The following is a 27,546-nucleotide window of genomic DNA, read 5'->3' as shown; positions in this document are numbered from 1 at the left end:
TGCAGCCTCTGCTGCTGATACCCAGGCAAACAGGGTCTGGAGTGGACCTCAAGCAATCTCCAACAGACCTACAGCTGAGGGTCCTGACTGTTAGAAGGAAAACTATCAAACAGGAAGGACACCTACACCAAAACCCCATCAGTACGTCACCATCATCATCAAAGACCAGCGGCAGATAAAACCACAAAGATGGGGAAAAAGCAGGGCAGAAAAGCTGGAAATTCAAAAAATAAGAGCGCATCTCCCCCGGCAAAGGAGCGCAGCTCATCGCCAGCAACGGATCAAAGCTGGACGGAGAATGACTTTGACGAGATGAGAGAAGAAGGCTTCAGTCCCTCAAATTTCTCAGAGCTAAAGGAGGAATTACGTACCCAACGCAAAGAAACTAAAAATCTTGAAAAAAAAGTGGAAGAATTGATGGCTAGAGTAATTAATGCAGAGAAGGTCATAAACGAAATGAAAGAGATGAAAACCATGACACGAGAAATACGTGACAAATGCACAAGCTTCAGTAACCGACTCGATCAACTGGAAGAAAGAGTATCTGCGATTGAGGATCAAATGAATGAAATGAAGCGAGAAGAGAAACCAAAAGAAAAAAGAAGAAAAAGAAATGAACAAAGCCTGCAAGAAGTATGGGATTATGTAAAAAGACCAAATCTACGTCTGATTGGGGTGCCTGAAAGTGAGGGGGAAAATGGAACCAAGTTGGAAAACACTCTTCAGGATATCATCCAGGAGAACTTCCCCAACCTAGTAGGGCAGGCCAACATTCAAATCCAGGAAATACAGAGAACGCCACAAAGATACTCCTCGAGAAGAGCAACTCCAAGACACATAATTGCCAGATTCACCAAAGTTGAAATGAAGGAAAAAATCTTAAGGGCAGCCAGAGAGAAAGGTCGGGTTACCCACAAAGGGAAGCCCATCAGACTAACAGCAGATCTCTCGGCAGAAACTCTCCAAGCCAGAAGAGAGTGGGGGCCAATATTCAACATTCTTAAAGAAAAGAATTTTAAACCCAGAATTTCATATCCAGCCAAACTAAGTTTCATAAGTGAAGGAGAAATAAAATTCTTTACAGATAAGCAAATGCTTAGAGATTTTGTCACCACTAGGCCTGCCTTACAAGAGACCCTGAAGGAAGCACTCAACATGGAAAGGAACAACCGGTACCAGCCATTGCAAAAACATGCCAAAATGTAAAGACCATCGAGGCTAGGAAGAAACTGCATCAACTAACGAGCAAAATAACCAGTTAATATCATAATGGCAGGATCAAGTTCACACATAACAATCTTAACCTTAAATGTAAATGGACTAAATGCTCCAATTAAAAGACACAGACTGGCAAACTGGATAAAGAGTCAAGACCCATCAGTCTGCTGTATTCAGGAGACCCATCTCACACGCAGAGACATACATAGGCTCAAAATAAAGGGATGGAGGAAGATTTACCAAGCAAATGGAGAACAAAAAAAAGCGGGGGTTGCAATACTAGTCTCTGATAAAACAGACTTTAAACCATCAAAGATCAAAAGAGACAAAGAAGGCCATTACATAATGGTAAAGGGATCAATTCAACAGGAAGAGCTAACTATCCTAAATATATATGCACCCAATACAGGAGCACCCAGATTCATAAAGCAAGTCCTTAGAGACTTACAAAGAGACTTAGACTCCCATACAATAATAATGGGAGACTTCAACACTCCACTGTCAACATTAGACAGATCAACGAGACAGAAAGTTAACAAGGATATCCAGGAATTGAACTCATCTCTGCAGCAAGCAGACCTAATAGACATCTATAGAACTCTCCACCCCAAATCAACAGAATATACATTCTTCTCAGCACCACATCGTACTTACTCTAAAATCGACCACGTAATTGGAAGTAAAGCACTCCTCAGCAAATGTACAAGAACAGAAATTATAACAAACTGTCTCTCAGACCACAGTGCAATCAAACTAGAACTCAGGACTAAGAAACTCAATCAAAACCGCTCAACTACATGGAAACTGAACAACCTGCTCCTGAATGACTACTGGGTACATAACGAAATGAAGGCAGAAATAAAGATGTTCTTTGAAACCAATGAGAACAAAGATACAACATACCAGAATCTCTGGGACACATTTAAAGCAGTGTGTAGAGGGAAATTTATAGCACTAAATGCCCACAAGAGAAAGCAGGAAAGATCTAAAATTGACACTCTAACATCGCAATTAAAAGAACTAGAGAAGCAAGAGCAAACACATTCGAAAGCTAGCAGAAGGCAAGAAATAACTAAGATCAGAGCAGAACTGAAGGAGATAGAGACACAAAAAACTCTCCAAAAAATTAATGAATCCAGGAGTTGGTTTTTTGAAAAGATCAACAAAATTGACAGACCACTAGCAAGACTAATAAAGAAGAAAAGAGAGAAGAATCAAATTGACACAATTAAAAATGATAAAGGGGATATCACCACCGACCCCACAGAAATACAAACTACCATCAGAGAATACTATAAACACCTCTACACAAATAAACTGGAAAAACTAGAAGAAATGGATAATTTCCTGGACACTTACACTCTTCCAAGACTAAACCAGGAAGAAGTTGAGTCCCTGAATAGACCAATAGTAGGCTCTGAAATTGAGGCAACAATTAATAGCCTACCAACCAAAAAAAGTCCAGGACCAGATGGATTCACAGCTGAATTCTACCAGAGGTACAAGGAGGAGTTGGTACCATTCCTTCTGAAACTATTCCAATCAATAGAAAAAGAGGGAATCCTCCCTAACTCATTTTATGAGGCCAACATCATCCTGATACCAAAGCCTGGCAGAGACACAACAAAAAAAGAGAATTTTAGACCAATATCCCTGATGAACATTGATGCAAAAATCCTCAATAAAATACTGGCAAACCGGATTCAGCAACACATCAAAAAGGTTATCCACCATGATCAAGTGGGCTTCATCCCTGGGATGCAAGGCTGGTTCAACATTCACAAATCAATAAACATAATCCAGCATATAAACAGAACCAAAGACAAGAACCACATGATTATCTCAATAGATGCAGAAAAGGCTTTTGACAAAATTCAACAGCCCTTCATGCTAAAAACGCTCAATAAATTCGGTATTGATGGAACGTACCTCAAAATAATAAGAGCTATTTATGACAAACCCACAGCCAATATCATACTGAATGGGCAAAAACTGGAAAAATCCCCTTTGAAAACTGGCACAAGACAGGGATGCCCTCTCTCACCACTCCTATTCAACATAGTGTTGGAAGTTCTGGCTAGGGCAATTTGGCAAGAGAAAGAAATCAAGGGTATTCAGTTAGGAAAAGAAGAAGTCAAACTGTCCCTGTTTGCAGATGACATGATTGTATATTTAGAAAACCCCATCGTCTCAGCCCAAAATCTCCTTAAGCTGATAAGCAACTTCAGCAAAGTCTCAGGATACAAAATTAATGTGCAAAAATCACAAACATTCTTATACACCAGTAACAGACAAACAGAGAGCCAAATCAGGAATGAACCTCCATTCACAATTGCTTCAAAGAGAATCAAATACCTAGGAATCCAACTTACAAGGGATGTAAAGGACCTCTTCAAGGAGAACTACAAACCACTGCTCAGTGAAATCAAAGAGGACACAAACAAATAGAAGAACATACCATGCTCATGGATAGGAAGAATCAATATCGTGAAAATGGCCATACTGCCCAAGGTAATTTATAGATTCAATGCCATCCCCATCAAGCTACCAATGAGTTTCTTCACAGAATTGGAAAAAACTGCTTTAAAGTTCATATGGAACCAAAAAAGCGTCCGCATCTCCAAGACAATCCTAAGTCAAAAGAACAAAGCTGGAGGCATCACGCTACCTGACTTCAAACTATACTACAAGGCTACAGTAACCAAAACAGCATGGTACTGGTACCAAAACAGAGATATAGACCAATGGAACAGAACAGAGTCCTCAGAAATAATACCACACATCTACAGCCATCTGATCTTTGACAAACCTGAGAGAAACAAGAAATGGGGAAAGGATTCCCTATTTAATAAATGGTGCTGGGAAAATTGGCTAGCCATAAGTAGAAAGCTGAAACTGGATCCTTTCCTTACTCCTTATACGAAAATTAATTCAAGATGGATTAGAGACTTAAATGTTAGACCTAATACCATAAAAATCCTAGAGGAAAACCTAGGTAGTACCATTCAGGACATAGGCATGGGCAAAGACTTCATGTCTAAAACACCAAAAGCAACGGCAGCAAAAGCCAAAATTGACAAATGGGATCTCATTAAACTAAAGAGCTTCTGCACAGCAAAAGAAACTACCATCAGAGTGAACAGGCAACCTACAGAATGGGAGAAAATTTTTGCAATCTACTCATCTGACGAAGGGCTAATATCCAGAACCTACAAAGAACTCAAACACATTTACAAGAAAAAAACAAACAACCCCATCAAAAAGTGGGCAAAGGATATGAACAGACATTTCTCAAAAGAAGACATTCATACAGCCAACAGACACATGAAAAAATGCTCATCATCACTGGCCATCAGAGAAATGCAAATCAAAACCACAATGAGATACCATCTCACACCAGTTAGAATGGCGATCATTAAAAAGTCAGGAAACAACAGGTGCTGGAGAGGATGTGGAGAAATAGGAACACTTTTACACTGTTGGTGGGATTGTAAACTAGTTCAACCATTGTGGAAAACAGTATGGCAATTCCTCAAGGATCTAGAACTAGATGTACCATATGACCCAGCCATCCCATTACTGGGTATATACCCAAAGGATTATAAATCATGCTGCTATAAAGACACATGCACACATATGTTTATTGCAGCACTATTCACAATAGCAAAGACTTGGAATCAACCCAGATGTCCATCAGTGACAGATTGGATTAAGAAAATGTGGCACATATACACCATGGAATACTATGCAGCCATCAAAAAGGATGAGTTTGTGTCCTTTGTAGGGATGTGGATGCAGCTGGAAACCATCATTCTTAGCAAACTATCACAAGAACAGAAAACCAAACACCGCATGTTCTCACTCATAGGTGGGAACTGAACAATGAGATCACTTGGACTCAGGAAGGGGAACATCACACACCGGGGCCTATCATGGGGAGGGGGGAGGGGGGAGGGGGGAGGGGGGAGGGATTGCATTGGGAGTTATACCTGATGTAAATGACGAGTTGATGGGTGCAGCACACCAACATGGCACAAGTATACATATGTAACAAACCTGCACGTTATGCACATGTACCCTACAACTTAAAGTATAATAATAATAAATAAATTTTTTTTTAAAAAAAAAAGAAGTTTTCCCGTGCTTTATGAAAGCACTGTACACCCGCCTCTCCCAGCCCTCTCTCATGTTCACCACCTTCTTTACATAAAAGCAAAAACAAAATAACTTGGTATTTTGGAGTTGGATTTAAGATTTAAACGCAAAACCTGAAACTATAAAAATTCTCGAAGAAAACCTAGGAAAAACTTTTCTGAACATTGGCCTAGGAAAATAATTCATGATTCAGGCCTCAAAAGCAAATGCAACAAAAACAAAAATAGACAAATGGAAATTAATTAAACTAAAAAGCTTCTGCACAGCAAAAGAAATAATCAACAGAATGAAAGACAATCTACAGAATGGGAGAAAATATTGGCAAACTATGCATCCAACAAAGGACTAATATCTAGAATCTACAGGGAACTCAAACAATTCAACAAGGGAAAAACCAAATAACCCCAGTACAAAGTGGGCAAAAGACATGAACAGACATTGTTCAAAAGAAGAAATACAAACTGCCAATAAGTATAAGAAATGCCACTGATCAATGCCACTGATCATCAGAGAAGTGCAAATTAAAACCACAATGAGATACTATATTATACCAGTCAGAATGGCTATTATTAAAAAGTCAAAAAATAACAGATGTTGGTGAGGATGCAGAGAAAAGAGAATGCTTATACACTGTTGGTGCAAATGTAAATTTGTACAATCTTTATGGAAAACCGTGTGGAGCTCTCTCAAAGAACTACAAATAGAACCACCCTTTAACACAGAAATCCCCCACTGCTGAGTATCTACCCAAAGGAAAAATATTATTATATCAAAAAGATACCTGCACTCATATGTTTAGCACAACACTATTTACAATAGCAAAATCATGAAATTAACCTAAGTGCCCATAAATGAATAATGAGATAAAGCAAATGTGATATATGCATATATGTGTGTGTGATATATGCATATATGTGTGTCAGACCTATATATATGTGTACATATATATACACACACACACACACCATGGACTACTATTTAGTCATGAAAAAGAATGAAATCATGTTTGTTTGTTTTTTTTGCAACATGCATGGAACTGGAGGACATGATCTTAAGTGAAATAACTCAGAAACAGAAAGTCAGATACTCCATGTTCTCACTTGTCAGTGTGCACTAGATGCTACATGTCTTATCCTCTGTATGCAACATAGTGCTTGGCATGGGGCAGTTACTCAACATACTTTGTTTTATCAAATAAGTGTTATCTGGCTTCTTGTTCTAGTCATCATCATCCTGCTTTGTCACTGGCAAAGCATTGTAAGGTACCTGTCTCTGTTCAACCAGCATGGACAAATACCTAAGTACTTCTGCTTTTTCCCTCCTTTTCTTTCCCAATTCAAGTTCTTTTTCAGGAAAATAATAATGATAAATCCTGTTTATGGGCATTGTACTAAACTCTTCCTTTTTATTATTTCTACTAATCCTCACAATTCTGGAGGTAAACATTGCCCATTTTAAGGTTAGAAATCTGAAGCTTGGAGAGGTTTCACGACATGTCTAGGACATAGTAAGGAAACAGCGATCCAAAGCTCAGCCCCACTAAGTTTCAGACTTTACATAATTCTTTAGTCAATTCCTAACTTGTGTTGTCAGACCTATTTCCCATCATCTCCCTAAATTCCAGCTCAATAGGACCATCAGAAATTCTCTTCATGTATCCTCACAACTTTGCTTCTATTGTTGCCTCCTCCAGATGCCCCCCTCACATGGTACCCTGAGCAAAGCCAAACTCAAACATCTCCTCTGTCATGAGGCTATCTGTGCTTTCTCTACCCCTCCATTGGCTACGATCTTGCTTCTTTGTCACATTTAGTTTGGACTTCTCTTACAACAGGTAGTATATTCTGCCTTGAATTAGAGCTATTCTGATGCACATCTTTCACTTTATCCTTCTTTACCTTCTCAACTAGGTATAATAATAGCAAACGTATATACTGCTTACTAGGTGTCTGAGAACAGTCTAAGCACTTAAAATATATTAAGTAACTGAATTTTTTTTTTTTTTTTGAGACACAATCTCACTCTGTCGCCCAGGCTGGAGTGCAGTGGCTGGATCTCAGCTCACTGCAAGCTCCGCCTCCCAGGTTGATGCCATTCTCCTGCCTCAGCCTCCCGAGTAGCTGGGACTACATGCCCCCGCCACCTCGCCCAGCTAGTTTTTTGTATTTTTTAATAGAGACGGGGTTTCACCGTGTTAGCCAGGATGGTCTTGATCTCCTGACCTCGTGATCCGCCCGTCTCGGCCTCCCAAAGTGCTGGGATTACAGGCTTGAGCCACTGCGTCCGGCCGTAACTGAATTCTTATAATTAACTCTTTAAGGTATGTACAATGCATATGCATCCTCTCTGTTTTGCCAATGAGGAAACTAAGGCACAAAAAAAAAGGTCAGTAAACTTGCCGGGGGTCATAAAACCAATGAGTAGCAATAACAGAGCTTGCACCCAGGTAATACAGCACCAGCACCAGCACCCATGCCATGAACCATTAGTCCAGGTTGCTCAGGTGTAGCAAGATCTGCTGAGCCAAAGAATAAATGAATATACAAATAAATGAATGCAAGCCAGCAAATTCAGTGTAAAATCAAACAAGCCAGCCACATTATTTGGTTTATTTGACATCCAGTTACCCTAAATTTGTGGCATTAGAAAGAATTTTTATGTGTTAACCATTCACTTTAAAATGAATATTTTCTGAAGACACTATGCCTGGCCCAGGGCTAGAAACTGGCTAAGTTTGTGCTGTCAAGATCTCACAACCATCCAGGGTGGAGCTTGCAGGTGTGTAGAGATTTAATAACTGGGACTTTATGACTGTATTTAATTTTCTTCCTATCATGAACCATGAACTAAAGCAGTGGTTCTTCCCTCCTCATTTGACATTGTCTGAAGACATTTTTGGTGTCACAACTGAAGGTGCAGGTGTTACTGGCATCAGGTGGTTAAAATCCAAGAATGCCACCAAGCATTCCAAAATGCACAGGACAGCTGCCATGACAAAGATATATGTGGCCCAAAATGTCAATAGTGCCCAGGCTGAGAAACCCTACAGCAAAAATATAAAAAAAATTCCTATGCCAAAAACCAAAGATGAACAAGAAGCTCTCATTGAGAGGGTACCTCTCAGACTCCTTGCAGGAAAGGCCAGCGTAAAATTGAGAAAAATTAATTAAACCACAGCAGTAATAAAGAAATAAACGAAGCATACACAGCAAAATAAAATCAAGTCTAAAATACTCCTTGAATCTGCAGTAGCATTTAGCAAATTAATCTAATTACTGGGATTTTTGCAAATGCTGCCAGTGGTACTGTTGCTCTGGAAGGAGGAAGATTCAATGGTCAGTCTTCCCAGAAATTCACTTAGGAAAATTTATTAGTTAGCTATCCTTGTGTGCTGCAGGGTTGAGGTTCTAGAATGAGCAATTGCTTCATCTAAGACAAAACATCTAAACTCAATGTGTGCAGATGGCTGGCTCAGGAATACCCCCTCTATTTTAGAGGTTCATTATGTGCCCAGAGACCACATCCTGCAGATCAGCCCTCAGAGTGGAGGGTAAGATGGCTACTCCTTTACTGACTACATAGGAAAATGTGGGCTTGCTTGAAGTTCCAAAGATGGGACCCTAAGGGATCCTGGGGGGAAAATCCCCCCATTCTCCTTTTCCCAAAGTACTTCTTTCTTTTTTTTTTTTTTAGTAGACAACGATGTCGTTCATTTAAAATGTTTACTTCAAGAAATATATATATGACAATTACAGCACTAAACCAAGCACCTTCGACCAAATCACATCCTCCTCTTTGATTCCGCTTCACTCTAAGCCTCTTTCAAATTCTTTTTCCTGAGCTGGAAGACCAGTCAGTCGCCCGCGGGGTCAGCGCCTAACACGTTCCCAGCTGGGCAACTGTGTACCTCTCTCTAGGCGTGCATGACGCCCTTCTCCCCAACTCCTTGTTTTAAAGGATTTAACCCATTAGGAAGTTCATTTTTCAATCTAAGCCAAAAGGAGGTGGGGAACAAGGCAGTCTTCACTTCGAAGGCCACTTTCCTGCTCCAGTCCCTGGCTAGGGTTCTAGAAGTGGCTGGCCACTGGAAGATCTAAGTCCAGCTCCACCCAGGGCAGCTCCTGCAAAGGCTGGGACCTCCAGTGCTGCTTCCTCAACCCTCTCGGTGACCACGACTCAAAGGAGAGACCTCAAGGGAGCCGGGAGCACAGGTGCTGGGGCTGCCTTCCAATAAAGAGAACTGTCCAGGGAAACGGATCAGCTTATCCCATGGAAGCCTGAGTCAGAGATGGTGGTTTTGGGGTGATATGGACAAATTAGGTTAGTTTAGCAAAGCTCTGAAGTGGCAGAAGCTTCTCCCCTGGACTACTGATTGAACACAGAACAAAAGATGCGCCTGGGGTCAGACTAAGTCTTAGAGAGATGCAGGCCAGTCTCCTCCCACAGGCCTTGGGACTGGCGGGACGGACACTGCTATGTGGCCTCCAAGGGCAGGAGTCACGGTAAGGAGAGACTGGGGTGGAGCAACAAGATCATTTTTGGCATTTTAACACGGAGACAGTGACAAGTGGTAACAATAGCAAAGCAAAACAAAACAAAACAAAAACAAAAACAAAAACAAAAACAAAAAACTTGAAGAGACCAATATTTAACTATTTCCCATCCACCCAAATCTCACACTTAAGTTCTATTCCCAACTCCCCATAAGCACCACTGAACTAAATATCTATTTTAAAGTACCCAAACCAGTCCAGACCCTCTGGAAACCAAGAGCCCCAGCCAGAGCTGTCGCCTCTCTTGGGTCCAGGCGAGAGGAGGGTTCCAGAAAAGGCACCTCGTAACTCACTCAGCACAGCGCACACGGCGGCGAGTTCAGGCACTTGACCGGGACGCGGGTGGCAGTCACAGCATCCGTGCTGACACTCGAGGAAGGGGACTCTTCAGTAATCCCAACTATTTGGTACCAGAGCCAAGCAGACGTGACTAAAGGGAGCTGAGTCAGCAGAACGGTACCCCGAGTCTCAGCAACAGGACGGCCAGTGCAAGGCAGGATGCAGGCAGGGTAGAAAAGGAGACCAAGACACAGGGTGGTCAGCGCTGCTATGGAAAGGGCTGATCCTTCTTGCAAGGACTGGAGAATCCACTTGACTGCTGGCTGATCAGTCTCTAAGTGGCGAGTGCGCCAAGGTTCAGCCCTGGCTCCACAGGAAGCCACGAAGCCGACTCAAATGATACAAATGTTCCCACCTCTGCCCCACCTCCAAGGCCCCATGGTTCCACCATCACCTGATTTTCATTTGGACTTCGTTAACAGCTGAGGTCGATATAAATGGCTAAGCACAGACTCCCAATCCCCCATCGCTGGGGACAGGGCAGATTCTATAGTGTTGCAGCCAGAAGGCTGTGGGCGTACAGGCCGCCAAGGGGAGAAACAGAACCCACACCGGCCTAGTACGATCTGCAAGAAAAAGCGGGAAAGGAGTGACCCGCTGCCGAAGCACGCGAGCATGATTTTGGATGGAGGCGGGCCGGAGGGAACTGACTTTACCTAGCTGCTGCCGGTTCTTGTAAGGGACATTTTTTTTTTTTTTTTTTTTTTTTTTGAGTAAATGGCAATTCCTCTTCCATGTAGCATCTGCTTGGATCGCAATGCTAATTATAATTGGAAAGGGGTGTTTTGGGGAGTGTATTCAGGAGAGGAAGAAAGAAAAAGCTTTTAAAAAAACCTACATTGCTCAAAGTTTCTGCCTCTTTTGTAGGAATAAGTCAACTATTAGCAAGTATTTTAAATCGACATCAAGGGGAAAAAACGTACTTTGGAAAACATACAGAAAAAAAAAAGAAGGTAAGGTTGGATCACTTGTAAAACGGAACCTCAGAGAGTCCAAACAAAAATGCATCTTCGGTCAACTTTTGCTTTTTTAAATTCCTTGTTTGACTTCACGTCCCAGTGCATATGGAAACGACAGCTGCCGCGAGAGGTGTGGAGTCGGAGGAGTCTCCGGGAGCATCCAGAGGGGTCGGGGTTGTATTATGGCAGTTTCTTGATCTTTTCTTTCTCGGTCTCACTTTCGTCTCTTGCTATCACCAAGGAGTGTGAGTAGCCCATGGCGACCTTCTCTGAGAAAACGTCATCCGGAGTCTTCACCTCCTGGGCTGCAGTGGAAGACTTGTGGTCTCCGTAGACCAGTTCCCCGAAGATCGGTGTTGGGCCCCAGCTGATGGTGCTCTCATCGGCGGCCACAATGATGCTGCTCTTCCCACAAGCCAGGCTCCAGATTCTCCAGCCACAGAGGTCCTGCACTGCTTTCGGGTACATGGCAGATTCACGGCAGGTGTTGGTGGCCCCCCAGAAAAACAGACCACCCACTTCACTGAGGGCCAAGGAGCAGATGTAACCAGCATAGATCTGGGGCACCCCACGCCCAGGGAAGTCAAACAGCTTCACCAAGTGGGGGACCATCTCGTCCTTCTGCTCTGCGTGGCCCAGCCGGGCATAGCTACCGAAGCCCTAGGTGAAGACTCGCTTCTGGGAGTCCAGGACCAGCGTGTGGTTAGCACCACAGGCCACGTCTCGCACAACCACCTTTTGGTACAGGCAGAATCTGTCTTCTCGATGAAGATGGCCACTCGCGGGGGTACCAGTTCGCAGTCGTACTCTATCCGCTGTGCTGGGGAGATGAACTTCCCATCCGAGTTGTGTCCCAGCTGACCATATTCAGGCCACCCAAAAGAATAGAGGTTTCCTTTTCAGTCCATTATCATACTGAATTCAGCCCCACAGGCCATTTTAGTAAATGCCAGCCGTTATACATTATCTACACGGGGCTGCGGACAGAGTCTGTCCGATTGGCAAGGCCCAGCTGCCCCATCTTGTTCCCCCCAAACGCAAACACGGAGCCCGTTTCTGTCAAGGCCAAGGTGTGGTTCCGCCCACATGCTGCAGACATGATAACTTCATGGCAGAAACCCTCAATGAGTCTGGAGGTCTCTATTCTCTTGGTGTCGCCATGTCCCAGCTGCCCCTTCTCGTTTCCACAGCTTCCCTTCAGTGGTGATGAGGAGGCTGTGCGCAGCACAGGAACCCTAGACCACTGTCGGCACCCGGACCCCCGCCAGGCACCCATACCTGTGGGGCCCCCACACATTCTGGCCGAAATTGCGGTAAGCAGCTTGCTGTTTAGGCACTCCTTTTCACCAATCATGTCCCAGTTGGTTGCCCCCAAAATCAAAAGCTGCCCATTACACTTTGACCCTTCAAGTTTGACTCGCTCCTTGGCGCCCCGCGAGCTTGCCACTGCCGCTACTGCAGAGCTCGGGCCTCTGGCGCTTCCTGCCCGCTGGGCCGCCGCGCTTCCTGGGCCTGGCGCGGTCTGTGCAGTTGCCCGAGCTCGGCTCCTCCCAGGCCGCCGCCGCCGCCTTCTTCCTGGGCCTGGTCGCGGCTGGTTGGAGTGATGAGAAACCGGAGAGAAAAAACGAAGAGAAGCAACTAAAAGACGGATCTGAGGGCTTTTTTTTTTTTTTTCCCGGCGCAGACGAGGGCTTCAGCCCACTCACCAGATACGCTTTCCAAAGTACTTCTACCGAACCCTAAATCCTGGTAAGGAAAGAAGTGCTCACTCTCAAAGAGGGCTAACAGAAATAAGAACATGGGAAAGCGCCAGAACCCTGGGTTCAAATCCCAGATCTAGCACTTATTAGCCGGGTTGACCTTTGATGAAGTGATTGGCTTCTCAGTGCCTCGGTTTTGTCATCTGTGAAATGGGAGATAATAATCCACCTCACTGGGTTCTTGGGGGAATTAATACAAATAAAGCATTTGAAATAGTTGCTTGCACGCAAAAACTGCTGTGTAAACCCTGGTTATCATTATTATTATTATTAAAGTATGAGTTCATTGAAGGAAAAGGCTGCACCTCATTTTTATGGATTTCCCTAGGCTTAACAGAGTGCCTATGTTACTTCCAGAATATATTATCATAATTCAGGTGACTTTAATTTGGTTTAATATCAATACTTCAGTCAAAGTGCCCTCTCATCATCTAAGGCTGATGGGTTTTGCCAGGTCTGATTGAAAAAGAATATATGCTGCAGTTTTGGGATACTGCCTTTTTGTCTTCTTATTTTATCAGTTACAGAGGGAGATAGTTTTAAATCTATATGTATGATTGTGAATTTTTCTAGTTTAAACAATTCTTGTTTTAGAGATATATTATTAGATGCATATACATTTAGAATTGTGTTTTCCTGTTGAACTGACCCTTTTTATCATGAAATGTCACTCTCTATATATCTAGTATTACTCTTTGTCTTAAAGTATACTTTGTCCGTTTGTAACATAGCTGTGCCAGCTTTCCTTTGGTTAGTGTTTGCATGGTATAAGTTTACCATCCTTTGACTTTCACCGTATCTGTGTCCTTAGATTTAATGTGTGTCTTACAAGCAGGAATTATTTGGGATAATTTTTAAAATTCACTCTGGCAAGCTTGGTTTTTCAATTATAGTATTTAATCCGCTTACATTTAATGTAATTACTAATATATTTGGGTATAAATCTACTATTTTGCTTTTCGTCTCTATTAAATCATCTGTTTTTTGTTCCTTTGATGATGCTTTCTTGACTTCTGTTTAATTAGTGAAGTATTTTTTAGCATTCCATTTTGCTTTTTCCGTTAGTTCTTAAACATTTTTGAATTATATTTCTAGTGAATATAAAACATAATTTAATGATTGTAATATGCATCTCATTCCAGACTAAGTATAATTTACCTTAAATTAGTAGTTTCACCACTTCATGAGTAGTGCAAAAACTTCAAAATAGTTTAGCTCCATTTACTTTCCTCCTGCCTTTGTGATATTGTTTTTAATATTTTACATTCACAAATGACACAAACCCTACACGACATGATTGCTGTTGCTGCTTTAAAGAATGTAAAAGATAAAATAAAAATTTATTTTAAATATGGGGGCAAGACAGTGACTCATATCTGTAACCTCAGCACTTTCAGTGGCCAAGGAGGGAAAAACACTTGAGTTTGGGAGTTCAAGACTTGCCTGGGCAACATAGTGAAACCTCATCTGTACTAAATACTAAAACAAAAAATAAAAATAAAAATAAATTAGTTGGGTGTGATGATACATGCCTGTAGTCCCAGCTACTAGGGAGGCTGAGGCAGGAGGATTGCTTGAGCCTGAGATATTAAAGCTGTAGTGAGTTATGGTCATGCCTCTGCACTCCAGCCTAGGAGACAGAGCAAAACCCTGTCTCAAAAAAAAAAATATATTATTAATATATAATATATATTACATATACAAAATATATAATGTAAATAATATATAAAATTATATATATATATATATATATATAAACATCCTGGAGAACCTTCTTTTCTTCTATCAGATATTTGGGGTCATTGTCTTTCAACCTGGAGAACTTACATTAATAATTCTTGTATTGCAGGTCTGCTAATGACAACTTTGCTCAACTTTTAATTGACTGAAAATGCCTTTGGTTTGCTCTAATTTTTGAAAATTATTTTAGAATATAGAATTCTAGACTAGCAGGGTTTTTTTTTCTTTTAGCATTTAAAAATATCATTCCATTAACTTCTGCTTTCTTAATTTTTGTTGAAAAGTTTGCTATTTATCTTAGGGTTGCTCTTTGAAGAAGATTAGTCTGAAGCACATGTTTCTTCTATGTCTATATTTTACAACTCCCTCCATCACATAATGTAAGCTACTTAGTGGCAGGGACCATGTGTGACTTGTTCATCAGCAGCATCTAGAATTGTGCCTGGCATGTCTATATTCAAGGCATATTTTTGAAAGCATTTATAAATCAATGAATGAATTGTACATCATGAGCACAAGGCAATGCCCAACACGAAGAAACCACTTACCAAAGAGTGAATAAATTCAGTCATTGCTCCTGGAGAAGATCTCTACTGTTATTTCTAAGTTCACAATACCATTCAGACTGTTGCGTAGACCTCTAGCTTAAATTAAATTTGACCACTGCATAAACATTATCTTGACCACTTATAGTAGTTTTGAAAAATTCTACTTATATATTATCTTGATAATAACATCTGAAAATATGACATTAGTGATTCTTTTTAGATTATTTATTACATTGAAGATGAGCCAAGCCAAAATGTGTTCTTTTGGAATTAGCTTTCAAATAAAATTTACTTCGTAATGTAATCTCCAAAGAGTGAAACTTTTTAAGACACAGATATTAAAAGAAGTTTCAGGGGATTTTAATGAAATAAATATGGAGGTCATCCCTGCATCAGTTTTAACAACCATAAGAGCCAGACTTACAGATAGATGAAATTTCTTCTCCTTGTCAAAGGGAAGGAAGACCCTGTATTTTAAAACAGATCTGTCTTACAGTTTACTCTCAGCTACTTTTTGCAGCCTCGGGACATTTCATCGTCTTGTTGGTTTATAAACGATACAGAATAAACTTAAGTTGCACCTAAGTGGTTACTTTACAACGCAAGAAGCAAGCCATTGAAGTTCAAATGCTTATCCAACCTCTAGTTCTTTGATGACATGATAAAAACAGATAGGCTATGCATTTGTTGGAGAGGACTACTGATGTGCCATATCTGATAAAGGGTGTAGAAAATTATGGAGAAATGAAAAACCTGACCATTTCTTTCTGAGCCATAATATAAAATGTAGCTTCATTTTTTGAATCCTTAAAATGGCAACCGTTTTCAAACATAAGCGTGAAGGGTGCTATAGAGTTCACTACATAGTCTTTGGATAATCCACATCCTGGAACTTATCTAACACTGAGAAGACCTGAGACTTGGCTATCTTAGTATTTTGAAGCATTCATCTGAAACCAAGTTGTCTTAAAAGCAGCAACAGCAATGAATACCTTGTTTGTTTATTTGGCAAATAGTTGTTGGCCACCTGTTATGTGCTTAGGTTCTTGGGATGGAGTGGTGAATAAAATAGTCAACATCAAAATGGTCAAGCAACTCACATTCAGTGGGAGAGCCTGAGAAGAGGGACAGAGCATAGGCATGATCAGGAAAGTGCCCTGACCAGGAAAGGGCAGGTTACAAAGCTGGCAAGAATGGAAAGTACAGGAGTCAGCCAGATGATGGTAGGGCAGAAACTGTGGGGTGGAGATGGAGAAGGTGGGCTGGAGATGAAGAACTTGGGAACATTCACAATGAGGCAAGTGATTTTCTAGGAACTAGGAGCATGGAGATAGCAAAACTTTCTGACTATGAACACATTCCCCACTGTAATGGATGCCATCTGAGGCAGACAAGAACCCATAAAGAGAACGGTTCTAGCTCTGTGGAAATTTCTGTCTGGAAATTCCCGAGGACCTACTGTTACTGATACTTATTTCTTATAAGCATCTATTAATATGGTAATACCAGCAACTATTTGTTGCATGCTTGCTGTATCAAAGGCATTGCCCTGAGGGTGGTGGAGGCCAACTCATCTCATCCTCTACTAACCTAATGAGGTGAGCACTTTTTTTCCATAAAATAGATGTGGCCAAAAAGCCTTAGGAAGGGTAATTTGCTCAAGTTCACAGAACTAATAAATTGTGGAGCCAAGGTATTAACTTGGGTCTGCCAGATAGCAGAACTATTGTATTTGGTAGAGGTCAAAATATGTGACTAAGTATACAGAATTATTCAACAATTATTTATCCAGTATCTACCATGGCCAGGCACTACGCTAAAATCATAGATCCAAGGAAACCTTAAAGTTTCTGGCCCAATCCTCTCATTTTAGGTGTGAGAAAACTGAGGCTCACAGAAGCTGACAGACTTAATAATATGTCATACTATCTATGTCAACTATGAATGGGAGAGAAAACATAAAAAGAACAGAAGAAATAATGGATCTGTGGATTTTAATTTTAAAACATTTAAAAGATTGAGGGTATAACTATTCCCTCAAAGTTGCCCCTCTTTTCTCCAGTTAGTCACCCAGAATGAATATGCATTAGAGGAAAGTTTAAATCGAAATCATTTAAATGACATCAACTTTTCCCTCCAAAAATGCTTTTAAGGTGAAGATTGTAGCTTGTATGTCTTTGTGTTTTTGCGTTTTTATAATATACTCTTAGGTACCCCTCCTGGAGTAATCCTTCGATGTGTTTGTAATAACTTGTATAGACTGGCGGGAGATTGGTCTACTTAAAAATGGCAACTGAAAGACCTTGCAAGACCTTCCCAACAAACAACTCTTGGCTTTTAACTGGAGTCGGGAAGTCTTTAAACATTCCCCACACTGGTCCACCAAACACTGGAATTTGCCATTGCCATGGCATCACATGAGATGCAGTCACTAAATTAACATCTGGGTATGGTTATCAGTTTCTTTTCATCTGGAGTATTCATTTTTAAAGTTTGACCCATGCTTCCCATTTATTTTTCAGAAGGTAAATAAGATTCCAAATGTTTTAAGCAACCCGTAACACAGGCACCAACCTGCCTCCATTCTTGGAAACCACGCACAAGAGAAAAACCTCTATAAGCTAAGTCACACCCGAGTAATTTGGGCAAATTGCAGTGGGGAAGGAGATCAGGACATATTAATTACTTGGCAAGGGTGTTCTTTATATAAACCACAAAGGTAAACCTTAATCCAGTTCCAGGAATGTCTGACTAATAGGCCATGATTTATGGGAAGTTCCTGGCCATGATAATTCTTGTCTTTGGCTGGTAAGAAATCAATGATCCAGAGCAGCCATTTTCGAAGTATGTTCCCTAGAAAGTTGATAGAAAATTAATGTGGGGAAAAAAATAACCTTAAACAAACATGTTGCAAGCAAATAGGTTTGGGGATATCTAAGGCCGAGGAGTTTTTCTGCTGACAACAGTTTAGAATGGTCAATGATCTATGGTGTATTGAGCCTCTCCAAACTTATTTAAAGATAGTCTTTCTTTTGCCGAGTAATCTCACCTTTATCTTTTCCTTGCTGTGTGTCCTCATGTCCTAGGCCCAGTCCCTAACCACTCTAATATTTACCTCTCTCACTTAAAAAATAGAATAACACTTCATATCATGAGGTTAATATGAGGATTAAGTGTAATTTACATACATCTATAGTTGCCCTGTAAATGATAAAGTACTAGACAAATGTCTGTGTTTTTAGGCAGGGCCATAGCCCTGGTGGTAAAATTAAAATATATGTCTCTTCGCACTTTTTAGCTCATTTAGACATGTATATAGTCCTTATGGCTTAAAAGTTTGTCTTTCTTGAGCAACCTCATCCCTGCTTAAGCTACTTTGGCCTGTTTCTTAAAATTCTGCCCATAGCCTCATTGTTGCATTTGCCCTGCCCGTTGTAGTACACACGTGCACACAGCATTTTCCAAGGTATAAAATTTTGAGGAAAAATGGGAGGACAAATGTCACGTTTTGGTTCAGCTGGACATCTCAGTGCCTTCATTATGCATAGCATTATGAGACTCCAACAGGGAAATATAACTTGCAGCATCTTTTCCAAATTTATTTTATAATGGAATTCCTTTTGTCCCAGAATATCCATGAGTACCAGTGGTTTGCAGAACGCACCTTTGGAAAAGCTGCTGTATAGGCTTGGTAGAAATCAAATGGCTTCACTGACAAGGAACATCTCAGAGACTATATCTCCAATAATCTCACATTATTCCTTGACATTGATCTATAATTTAAGTATGACACTTTAACCTAAGTATGAAATTATGGAAGTAAAATGTACAAATTGCAAGCAGTTTAGTTACATATCATAAAAAGGTTTTGACAATGTCATAGCTAAACAACTTCACCGATAACATCTTGGGTAACCTAAGTTTGCAGAGTATAAAGTAACTGAATAAGTTGAGTTTTCTGATTAATTTAGATAAAATATTGGGCTAGAAATGTTTGTAAAATCTATAAGTGCACTTTTTAGGCTTCATCAACTCAATAAATAAACATATTTGAAGCATATTTTGATGATTCAGGATGTTTATATGTGCAGGATGTTCATTTTATTCAGTGACTATCAGGTAGTCCTACAGAAGTAGAGGGTTCTGGGGTTCTGGGGCTTTGCCTGGAATCTGTACTGATCCACAACATATGTTAGAAGCTTTTATATAAAAAAACTAACAAAAGCTTATTTTCTATGTATTTGTATAATATAACACCTCACGGGTTTAGGCAAGCCAGTAATCATTATCTCTTCTATATCCTACTATCAGTGAACCTACAACACTGATAGTCTTTGGCTGGGGGAGCCGTCTGTACCATGTGACTTGCCTCCTCACTACTCAAACCCAAAACCCCAGTTATTTTCAGTTATAGATGATTAGACCAGGCTAGATACTTGACCTGAGCTTGGGCAATTAAATTCCTTCTCATCAGAATTTGGAAATGAAAACTAAGTATTTGGGTCGGTTGGACAATGATGAGTGTTTGTGATAGTGATTTGGGACCAAGAGAGGGCAAATCTACCCAAGCCCCTGAGAGTAAATGATTCATCTGTTAGGACACAGATTCAACCACTGTATTAAAGACAAAATAAAATGCCCGAAAAAAGGTAGGAAATATTGGGAGGCCGAGACGGGCGGATCACGAGGTCAGGAGATCGAGACCATCCTGGCTAACACGGTGAAACCCCGTCTCTACTAAAAAATACAAAAAACTAGCCGGGCGAGCTGGCGGGCGCCTGTAGTCCCAGCTACTCGGGAGGCTGAGGCAGGAGAATGGCGTGAACCTGGGAGGCGGAGCTTGCAGTGAGCTGAGATCCGGCCACTGCACTCCAGCCTGGGTGACAGAGCAAGACTCCGTCTCAAAAAAAAAAAAAAAAAAAAAAAAAAAAAGGTAGGAAATATTGTTTTTCTCAAGCCCAGACTTGACATAGCAATTTCCCATTGGTGGGGACCTAGGCTTCTGGCCTACTCACTGTTAGGGTGGCACAGTCCAAAATAGCTTACTACCATACTTATGTTGCAGTCAAAAGGATGCAGAAGGAGGCTGCCCTTTCCTATGACGACAAAGTTACATACACCACGTGTTCATGAACCCAGAACTTGATTGAGTGGCCACACCTAGCTGCAAGGGAGTCCAGAAAATATAATGTTTGGCAAGGAGGCCACGTATCCAACTAAATGAAAGGGCTCTATTGTTAAAGGAAGAAAAAAAAATGGATATTGGAGAATGACTAGCAGTCTGCCACAGGATGTGAGTAAGCTGAGAAAAAAGGTACTCAGAGAATCAGTAGAGAGAAGTCAACAGGCAGCAAGAAGCAGAAATGACAGAGAGATAGAGTCAGAATCAGAGAGTCAGGGAGTGGTTGTCTCTGACTTCCCATTTCCTGGACATCCATCTGTCCTTACTACATAGAAACTGGCTTCTGTGAAGTTTCTCTGTGGCTTTTCAACAAGTTCCATTGTTTCTTGAACTAAACTGAGTTGGTTTATGTTTCTTGCAACCGAAATAATGCAGACAACATTTATTGTATTTATTGAGCACTCACAATATGTTAGGCATTGTGCTAAGTGCTTTCCATGGACTGTTTCATTTAAACCTCATAGCAATTCCATGAGGTAATTACTGTTCATTCTCAATTTTTGTGCCTGAGGAAAATGAGGCTTGGGAAAACCTCACTGTTAGCAGGTAGCAGAGCATAATTTGAACCTGCACTCTAAAGTCTTGCTGCACACTGATGATCTTTACCACCACTGAAGTCAGGCATGAACTGTAGATCTACAGCAGGATGAGGCCAGGTAAGGCTGAGGCCTGAGACGAGGCTGACTCATTAAAATCAGGTAGGTACTGAGGAACAACACACAGTGATATGACCTGGGAAGAAGCTCAGTTGGAGGCAGGAACTCAATGTCTGGGGCCACACAGGTAAGCACCTGAGTGTATCTAACCTGCAGAGTTGGGGTTGCCCATTAGGCATAGTGATGATCAATTCATGAGTAGACAGAAAGGCTGGCAGGTGGACAGCAATAGATAAGCTTATCAACGGGATTCTTAGAAAACTACTCAATATGTTGTTGAAAATCATCCAATTATTCTACTATGAAGAGTTAAACAGTAAACTGATAAGGTTAGGTAACTAAGAGGTTAGGGCACTAAGAAAAGCCTCACAAAGGCATGGCAGGGTCTGTGAACTAGGTAGGTTATGATAATCCTTTGCTCCTTCCAGGAAGTTGAAGGGCTCCAGTTATAGCAAGTTAATTGCACTTGATAAATTGCAATTTATACCAAACCGTGTAGACTTCTGACTCCTTGGTAAGGTCTAGCCCTATGACTTCTTGCTTAGAGGCTTATCCGTTACCACACCTCCTGTCTTTGTATGACCCAAACAACATGAAGCAGCCCCACTGTTGGGACTTGAGACAATTTTCACCAAGCAGCTCACAGGACTACAGATTGAAGTCATTGGAGAAAAGGTCTTTCTCCTAAGCAGATCTACACAAACCCTAACTGGCATCAAGGGAAAATGTTTACTATGTTTACCTCTTCATAGTAGAATAATTGGATGACTTTCGATAGCATCTTGAGTTTAAGGAATGAGAATTCCACCAGTCACAGATTGTAGAAGTGGTACGTAATGAGAGTGATTCCATAAGTTGACCTAAAAGCAAAGGGTTCTGAAGTTTCCAAAGAGATAAACTGACTTAGTTTCTATGCAGTTTAAATTGCTAATCTTCCCGACTATTGTTTCTACTCATTTTGCTGCTAGTCTCATAATTACTTGCCTCTCCAGCTGCATATGTATCTTTAACACAGCATTCACCAGCTGGCATATCTTTAGATAATTTTTAGTAGAATTCTAGAATTACAGAAATCAGCCTCCAAAGGCTTTCCAACAAACCTTGAACCAAATATTTGCCAATGTGTATTCCTCCTTGTAGAAGGCGTTTGAGGGTGAAGTAGGGAAGATATTTTCTTCTACCCTGTTCCTGACAGGCTAGAGAAATATGAAGGGTAAAAAGAGAGACACATTGCTTTCACAGCTGTAATAAGGAAAGGGGCTTTGTGATTGGATTAGAGCCTGAAGTGCAAACAATAATTAACAGAGGGTAAAACCTTAGAGAACTAACTGTGGTGATTACCCCAGAGATAGCCCAATCTAGGATACTATTGAGGTGAGCCTTTTAAGTTATAATAGAGAGTAATATTTATTAATATCATTCATTAATAAGATTAATTTTTCCAAAAATTTAGGTCAGTAGTTCTCAACACTGGCTGCACATTAGAATCCCCATGCTCTGGCTACAATTAAATCAATTAAGTAAAAGTCTCTGGGGGTAAGGCCTAGACATCAGTCTTTAAAAAAATCTACCCAGCCAATGCCAATCTACAGCCAAAGCTGAGAACCACTGATGTAGGGATATTCAGAAAGGAAGATAGAAAAGATTAGCACGAATTATCTGGAGCCTGATTAGGTAATTTCAGAATGCAAGAGCTGGTGAAAGTGGAAGTACTGATCATCTACAGGGGAATATGCCCAACAAACATCCTCCAGTGGAAGATGCAGGTGAAGCCTGGCAGAGGAGAAGCAGAAGGATAGCAAAAGAACTAGGCCTGATTAGCGAACCTTTCTTTGACAGGGTTTGTTTAAACAATGGATGTCTTCAAGAGGCCCAGAACTTACTGACTTGTCTCTCCCTCTCTAGGGAGGAATCTGGAGGAATGTGTCAGACAGAAAGTAAAGAGAGTTAAGGTAGTGAAGACACCATGATTCAGCAGTGTCTTTACAGCTTGTAGAAATGGCAAGAACTAACCTCAGAAGCAGATGAAGATTTTACACATTCAGCAGAAAGAAGTAGGGAAATGAAATATTACTGGTATATTCCCCTACCACAAATAGACAAGTGGCCTACAGAAGGGGGCCCAAATGTTTCTGTTACTGTTGAAGCTGGCAAGTTATTCAAGGTCTGTAATAGGCAAAGGCTAAGGACAAAATGGTCAACAAGCACATGAAAAGATTCTTAATATCAGTCATCTCTAGAGAAATACAAATCAAACCCACAATGAAACCTCACACCCATTAGGATGGATACTATCAAAAATGAAACAAACCAAACCAAAAAATCCAGAAAATAACTAGTGCTATTTTTGAAAACTTGTGCACCATTGGCGGGAATATAAAATGATACAGCCACCACTATGGAAAACAGTATGGAGGTTCTTCAAAACATTTTTAAAAAGATTTATCATATAAGCCAACAATTTTACTTCTGAGTAGATATCCAAAAGAACTCAAAGAAAGGTTTCAGAAATACTTGTGCGCCCATGTTTACATCAGCATTATTCATAATAGCCAAGAGGTGGAAGTAACCCAAATATCTATTGATAGATGAATGGATAAAGAAAGTGTGGCCATATACATACAACCGAATATTCAACCTTCAAAAGGAAGAAAATTCTGACAGGTGCTATAACATGGATGAGTCTCAAGTACTTTATGCTAAGCCAGTCGCAAAAAGACAAATACTGTATGATCCTACTTATATATGTACTTACAGGAGTCAAATCGATAGAGATAGAAAGTAAATGGTGGTTGCCAGAGGTTGTGGGGAAGAGAACATGTGGAGTTATTGTTCACTGGGTACAGAGTTTCAGTTTTGCAAGATGAAAGAGTTACGAAGATAGATGGTGATGATGGTTGCACAATCATGTGGATGGAATTAATACCACTGAGCTGTACATTTAAAGATGATTAATGTGGTACATTTTATGTTCTATTTACCACAATTAAAATTTTAAAAATATATATGACCAGATATTTTTAAGTGCAAAAAACCAAGGTGGAGTATAGTTTATATCATATTCAAACATTTTGGGGGTAAGAAAGGGGAATAAAATTTAGCATAATCTGTGTTATGACTTACTTTATTTGTATGTATACACACGCACATTCATATCAAGAACCATTAGAAGAACAGAAAATGAATAAAATGAGACAGAGGTGGAACTAAGACTTCTCATGTACACATTACTTACAGTATTGACTTTTGAATCATGTAAATGAATTGCTTATTAACAATAATAAGACATTTTTAAAAAGTTGAGGAGAGGCAATGTTCGAGGAGAAGCTGGTGAAGCAAGAGCCTCCCTGGGCCTCTTGGGGGCCTTAGGATTTAATGGACATATCAACAGTGGCTTCATTCCAAGTGCTTGCAGCTCCCATTTGTATGTGGCTGAGACAAATGTGAACTAAAAAGGAAAACACTCCTGGGCAAGAGGGTGCAAGGGCCTAAGAATTCCAGAGCGGGAGGGAGTGGAGCAGCTACCTTGATATAGGACTAACAGGGCCCAGCATCTTGCTGAGGATGGAAGATACAGAGGACTGGAGCGGTGGGAGTGTGCTTGGAGAACTGCCTGCCATACTTGAAGGGAGCCATGGTCCCAAGAGGAAGTGAAGGCCACATCATCCTGGAGGAGCAGGGAACATGAGATTCAAAGGGGAAAGAGCAAAACATAAAGGAAGAATCCTAGAGTGTCTCAAATGCCACTGTTTCCAAGAGGATTCAGTGTGATAGGGATCCCCTCCCTCTATATGGAAATACAGTGTCCCCTGTCATCCCAGGCACTTTGGGAGGCTGAGGCGGGTGGATCACAAGGTCAGGAGATCGAGACCATCCTGGCTAACATGGTGAAACCCCCTTCTCTACTACAAATAAAAAAGAAATTAGCAGGGTGTGGTGGCAGGCACCTGTAGTCCCAGCTACTCCGGAGACTGAGGCAGGAGAATGGCGTGAACCCAGGAGGCAGGGCTTGCAGTGAGCTGAGATTGCGACGCTGCACTCCAGCCTGGGCGACAGAGCAAGACTCCACCTCAAAAAAAAAAAAAAAAAAAAAAAAAGAAAGAAAGAAAGAAAGAAAAAGAAAAAAAATAAAAAGGAAATACAGTGTCCCAAGTAACTTCTAGACCAGCTCTCTGTATGGAATTAAGTTCACAAACTGTATACTTGGTCTAGACTCCAGCTCAGCTTGACCAGCATCCTGGCCATCTTGAAACCAAGGACATCTTCCTTATGCTCTGCATTTCCCTCTGTTTCTTCCCCAAGGCAATGTTATTTTACTACTTGGGGCTTTGGTTGGCAAAGCAATATGGGTCTGACGAGGGGAATATTATTTTTCCAGGAAAATTGTTCTAGGTTAGCACACATTCTTGTTGGATACATTTCCAGAAGCAGTATTGCCGGGTCAGAAGGTATGTGCACTTAAAACTCTGATAAACATTGTCAAATTGCCTCCTAAAAAGGCCACTTCAACTTATACTCCTGGCAACAGCATAGGAGGAATTGTTCTCACCAATGTGATGTGTACAGCCAAACTTTTCTACATTTGCCAAACTACTAGGGGAGAAATGTGGTCTTATAACTCTTAAATTTCAGTAGCGAGTGCCATTTATACTACTTAATGTAAATTGTATTTTTCTGTCAATTAGGAAAATTTTTCCCTTTGCTATTATAATGCAAATATTTCCCCCAGTTTGTCTTTTGACTTTGTGGCATTATGGTGGGCAGACATTTATCCATCTCTCCTTCATGGTTCCTGGATTTTTGCATCTTGCTTAGAAAAGCTCTCCCTGCTGGCCGGGTGTGGTGGCTCAGGCCTGTAATCCCAACACTATGGGAGGCTGAGGCAGGCGGATTGCCTGAGCTCAGGAGTTCAAACCAGCCTGGGCAACATGATGAAACCACGTCTGTACTAAAAATACACAAAATTAGCCAAGCATGGTGGTGCACGCTTGTACTTCCAGCTACTTGGGAGGCTGAGGCACAAGAATCACTTGAGCCTGGCAGGCAGAGGTTGCAGTGAGCTGAGATTGCGCCACTGCACTCCAGGCTGGGTGACAGGGTAAGACCCTGTCTCAAAAAAAGAAAAGAAAAGCTTTCTCCACTGTAAGACTGTATTTTTTAAAATTCTCTCTTGTATTGTCAGACACTCTTTCAGTTTCAGTCTTATTTTGAGGGAAGGCAGGTTTCCACCAGTTAAAATAACAAAAGTATTTCATAAAATTAGGTATTTTTCTTATATATTGGTTTCGCAAAAGTATCATAGTTTTGGTCTCTGCTTCCACTGGAACGTTGTCAAGCATTTCTCACAATTGTAACCTAGAAATATGTCTACAGACACATAATTACATGGAACACATGCGGGACTGATTCTTCAGGCCTTGGGCAGCCTGAGTTCTGTTCAGGCACCCAGACAGGAATTGTATTTACAGTCTTCACAACAGTCTCCAGTAAACAGATCACACTGCGTGGGAGAATCACATTTGAAAGGGGCCCCAGTTGAACTTTCATTATTTGTCAATTTTCAGCCTGAAGCCACTTCTTATGAATTTCATGGGACAGGTCGTTAATACCATGTGCTATAAGATATCCATTAAAGAAGAATTCTCCTAAAGTGTTTTATTCAGAAACTTTAAGAAATGTTTCCAGAGCGATGGTTTTATCAACTTCAAAATAGGGCCAACTTTTAACTTGCCTTGTGTGAGTTGAAAGATCTTCCACAAGTTGTCATAAATCCCATCTCTAAGAAAAACACTCCCAATGCCTTATTCTTTTGGGACAAAACACAAAATATATTTAACATACTGCATCTTGGGGATGAAAAATCCTAGAATTCTTGACATAAACACAATCCTTTATAGAGATGTGTTTCCAAGGATCCCCACCAACATAGTTCAAGAAATCTTCATAAGGAGTAATTTGTTGTTCTCTTTTGTACCCTCCACTGTCCAACGTACCTACCAGGAGCTGGTGAGCAGTGAGGTGATCCTGCCAAAGGAACAAAAAACAAGGAATGGAAAGAAGACTTTAAAGAGCTGCTGTTCCTCAAAGCCAAGCAATGTAGAGTCATTCATTTCCCCCCGACACCTAGCCCAGCTCTGGACTCAAAGGAGACAGTCATGAAGATGATGAAGTCACAACCCCTCTCAGAGCCTCAACACCACTCCTCCATGGGAGCACTGGTGTTTTCGATTACCAGCACCTGGAAATACAATCCTTCTCAAGTAGGATTGATTGAGAGATTTAGCAAATAAAAATATAAATGGACTGGGTATTGTGGTTCATGCCTGTAATCCCAGCACTTTGGGAGGCCAAGGCAGGTGGATCATTTGAGGTCAAGGGTGTGACACCATCCTGGCCAATATGGTGAAAACCCATCTCTACTAAAAATACAAAAGTT

At 40.9% G+C, this 27,546-nt stretch overlaps 1 pseudogene; it reads right to left on the bottom strand.

The window, feature by feature from the left end:
• Positions 1–11,246: 11,246 nt before the first annotated feature.
• Positions 11,247–24,746, bottom strand: LOC105479565 (protein RCC2-like; annotated as a pseudogene).
• Positions 24,747–27,546: the final 2,800 nt, after the last annotated feature.

This window comes from Macaca nemestrina, chromosome 5 (assembly GCF_043159975.1).
Source record: "Macaca nemestrina isolate mMacNem1 chromosome 5, mMacNem.hap1, whole genome shotgun sequence".
NCBI classification, from domain to species: domain Eukaryota; kingdom Metazoa; phylum Chordata; class Mammalia; order Primates; family Cercopithecidae; genus Macaca; species Macaca nemestrina.
This window is presented reverse-complemented; position numbering and strand designations above follow the sequence as displayed.